At 47.8% G+C, this 3,743-nt stretch overlaps 1 protein-coding gene across 1 annotated transcript in view; it reads left to right on the forward strand.

Annotated features, from left to right (window-relative positions):
- Positions 1-3,356: 3,356 nt before the first annotated feature.
- LY6K (lymphocyte antigen 6 complex, locus K) overlaps positions 3,357-3,743 on the forward strand; it is a 7,106-nt gene continuing 6,719 nt past the window's right edge. Inside the window, exon 1 of the mRNA XM_010853194.1 lies at positions 3,357-3,411. The gene's annotated coding sequence lies outside the window, so the exon portion shown is untranslated. The remainder of the gene's footprint in view (positions 3,412-3,743) is intronic.

Consider the following 3,743-nt stretch of genomic DNA (forward strand, 5'->3'; position numbering starts at 1 on the left):
TTCCACATCTCATTCTATTACCTCTTCAACTTCGGGCTGTACTTGTCATGTGTTTTATTTCTAAACGGGGTGAGAAGTCAGTGTGTCTTGCAGTGGTGATCTCAGGCGGCCTTGACCTGCAGCAGCTTGAAGCAGGGCTTCAGTTACAGGCCAGAGACTGAGGACGGACTGTGCAATGAGCACACGGAATCTGAGGCACTAGACCAGTGGCAGACAAAGGCTCGATCTAGAGTCAGCAAGCTTTGGCTACACTCCGCACCCTGGGGACCACCGCGCCTACTCTGCTTGATTGCGACCTAAACTCTGCAAAGCCAACAAAGATCTCTTCCGATGGGGGCTTGCAGTCCCACGGGGGGCACTTCAGAGACTGCACTGGCACACTGGCAGCCAAGGCAGTAATGTGGCCAAGGCCCTGTCAGTCTGGCCTGGCTGATCCAGCTGAGGAGCAGAGAACCCAGAACACAGGGTCACTGGCAGGGAGTGGGAGGGTGGCCGGCAAGCCCCTTCTCAGTCAGAAAGGTGAGAGGTCCCTGCCCCACTCCATGGGGTCTGTGCTAGGGGCCCACATCCTTCTTTCCTCCAGGAACATGAGCTCCAAGGGTGGGGAAAATCTGTGACAGGAGCGTGATTGTGGGTTCCCCACTCTCCCAGGGACCCAGCAGCCACACAGCTGGAGCCCTCCCTGTGCTTGTGCGATCCATAGTTTGGGGTCACGAGTTGTCTCACCCTCCCCTGGCAGCTTTCCCAGAAGGTGCATGCTACAGTCACTATTCCCATTTCAAGGGTGAGATGGATGCCCTGGGCTTCAGTCACCTCCCAGAACTTTCCCCTCCCCCTTGTTCAAAAGAGGGGCCTTTAAAATTCAACATTCTACACAAAGTGCATAACACTATGTGGACAGCTTTACGGATTTTCACCAAATGTACATAAGAGCCTACCAGAATCCATCTCAGGAAACTGAACTGGGTGGAGAGCCCCAAATTCCTCCCCACATCCCTCTATTCAGGCAGTAGAAGCAGACCCGTGCAACTCTAAGAAGAAAGGGGCTGGGTTCCTGAGCCTATATGTGAGTTTGTCTGCTTTTGAACCACTAACAATGAAATCCTGCTTTGTGAGTTTTTGTTGCTGCCTTCTCTTCTCTACTGATGTTTGTGATATGAGTCCCTGTCTTTGTGTATGGTTGTATGTTCTTCATTCTCACAGTTGTATGCTCTGATGAAGACAGTTTATTGTTGGGCATTATTGGCGGACTTTAAGGCTGGTTCTGGTTGTAATTTACACCAAGTAGTGCTGCGGTGAACGTGCTTGTCCTTGTCTTGAGGTGTGGCCATGCGAGCATTTCAGGAGCTGAGTGCCCAGGAGTGGTAATCTGGGGGCTCAGATATGCTTAAGTATTGCTTTGGCAGAGGCTGTGGGAGACATTTCAACTGATTATACCTATTTGTACTCCTCAGGAGCCCACACACTTCAAAATCTCACCAACACATGGTGTGGTTGTCTTTGAATGTTTAATCATCCCTGTTGGGGTCATCATTTGCTCCAAGAGAAATTGTGTTCAGCCACTTCTCTTATATTTAGTACCCTCACAAATTTCCTATCTGGTAAACTGCCTTTATGCCTTTCTCTCAAATTTCTATTGGATGGTCTGCTATTTTAGTTACCAGTTGCTAGGAAGAAGTTCTGTATCCTGAATACCAGTTAAGGAGATAAGTGCTACATGCTTTCTCCTGGGTTTGCACTGTCTTGTCAGTAGAACAGCAGATGTTGTGAGTTTTTACATATTGTCATGTATCCCTTTTTCTTATGTGACCAGCAATATTTTTTTTCAATTTTGCATATGCTTAATTTTCCAACGGACACCAGGATAGCGTTGTACATTTTCCTTTTTCCTTTCTGAGGATTCATTGAGATCCACAAATGTCCTGAACTGCTTCTTTTGTATGGTACCCATGTATAATATCTCATCTATTCACCACTCGTCAAGGCACACAAGAACGTTTCCCCATGCCAAGGCAGGGGAAGCCTCATCAGAAAGCCTGTAATTGGATATTTGTGCTTTCTGACTTTGCTTTCTCCTCTATTAGTCTGTTTTTCAACCCTGAGCCAACACCATACTCTCTCAATAAGTGAGAAAATATAAATATCTTGGCAGTTGGGAGCTCAAGTCCTCCAGTACTTTTCTTCTCCCAGTATATTGCCTTGGCTACTCCTAGCCCTTTCCGTTTCTGAAACATCTGAATATTTGGAATCAACTTCACGCACATACACAAACGGACACACACACAAACACACACACACACACAGCACCTGTTTAGACTCTTACTGAAATTGCATTGAATTTGTAGATTTATCTTTACTCTTTTGGGACTTAGCATTCATAAGCTTGGTTATCCTTCTATTGTTTCAAGGATTTAACTTCGATAGAAGACCTGGTACCTAGTTTTTCCAAAAGAGTCTGGTAATTTCAGCCTACACTTGCATTGTGAGTCACCTCTGGTTCCCAGTGTTCTTCAGGTTTTAGTTCATTTCATCAGGAATGTGACGTTTATCACAGGAAGCCTACTCATCGCAGCCACTCATTTTCTTTATAAGATCAGTAACAGCTGATCGATGCCTCCCTTTCCATTTCTGATATTGGGAATGAGTATTTTTCTTTGTTGTCTCTTCTGTTTCACCAATACTTTGAATGCCTCCAGATAATCAACTTTGGCTTTGTGTGTTTACCTCCTATTCATTTCTCCTCTCCTCTTTGTATTTCCTTCATTTCTTTGGGTAGGTAATCTATGCTTATCTAACTTCCTGAATGGCAGCTGAGAAAATTTTCACCCTGTTCTCTCTTCTACGAGATGCCTGTAACGTGATGTATTTTCACTAAGCACCTTTTCCGCTCCTTTCCCTGCACTTTTAACTTGCGATCACCTCACAATCCTTTAGACCTTACTGTTACCCAGTTTCCACTGGGGCCTCTCTTCTGTGTAATTGGTTTAGGACTAGTTACCAAGAATTTGGGGATTTGCTGGTTCTCTCGAGTAATGATTCTCCCTCAGTTTCATTGTAACAGAGAAGGAATGCTAGTACTGTCAGTCATGGAGACTTGTGATGCTGGGGTACGTCACGGCATGAACCTGCCCCGCCACCCCTGCCCCTGCCCAGAGCTTCTGGAACCATCTCCCCGCTCCGTGTCCTCTAACACTTTCGGGCATCTACCTCCGCCAGACGAGACTACCTCTGACGAGACTGCCCCTGGGGGCGCTCTTACTTGCGACCGCAGCGAAACCTTCTGGAAGCCGCGCAAAGCCTGATGGGAGACGCTGCTCAGTACTTCCGGGTTGAGTCTGGTCGCGGAGCCTAATTGACTTCTCCTCACACACCTGCAGCTTCGTGTGGGTTCCCACTGGAGTTCGTGTCCTGGTAGGTTCCAGTAGGTTTAGACAAGACAAGGTTGGGGGCGGTTTGGGGATGGGGCAGAGGAAGAGGAAATCCCAAAGTCTGGCTGGGACACGGGTGTGGGGAAGTTTCCACAGTTCTTGGCAGGACGCGAGTATCTGGGAAGATTCCAGAAGGTCTTCGCAGAATAGGGAGGCTGAAGAAGGCTCCAAAAGGTCCTCCGGGACATGGGGTCTCAGGTGAGGTTAGGGAGGCCTGGGAAGGACAAGGTGCAAGGAGACGTTTCTAGAAGGTCTGGGCAGGACCCTGAAGGGTTGGCGGGGAGAGAGACGTGGAAGGTTCCCGAAGGTCTTCAC

Source organism: Bison bison, unplaced genomic scaffold (genome assembly GCF_000754665.1).
Source record: "Bison bison bison isolate TAMUID 2011002044 unplaced genomic scaffold, Bison_UMD1.0 scf7180017852873, whole genome shotgun sequence".
Taxonomy (NCBI): Eukaryota; Metazoa; Chordata; class Mammalia; order Artiodactyla; family Bovidae; genus Bison; species Bison bison.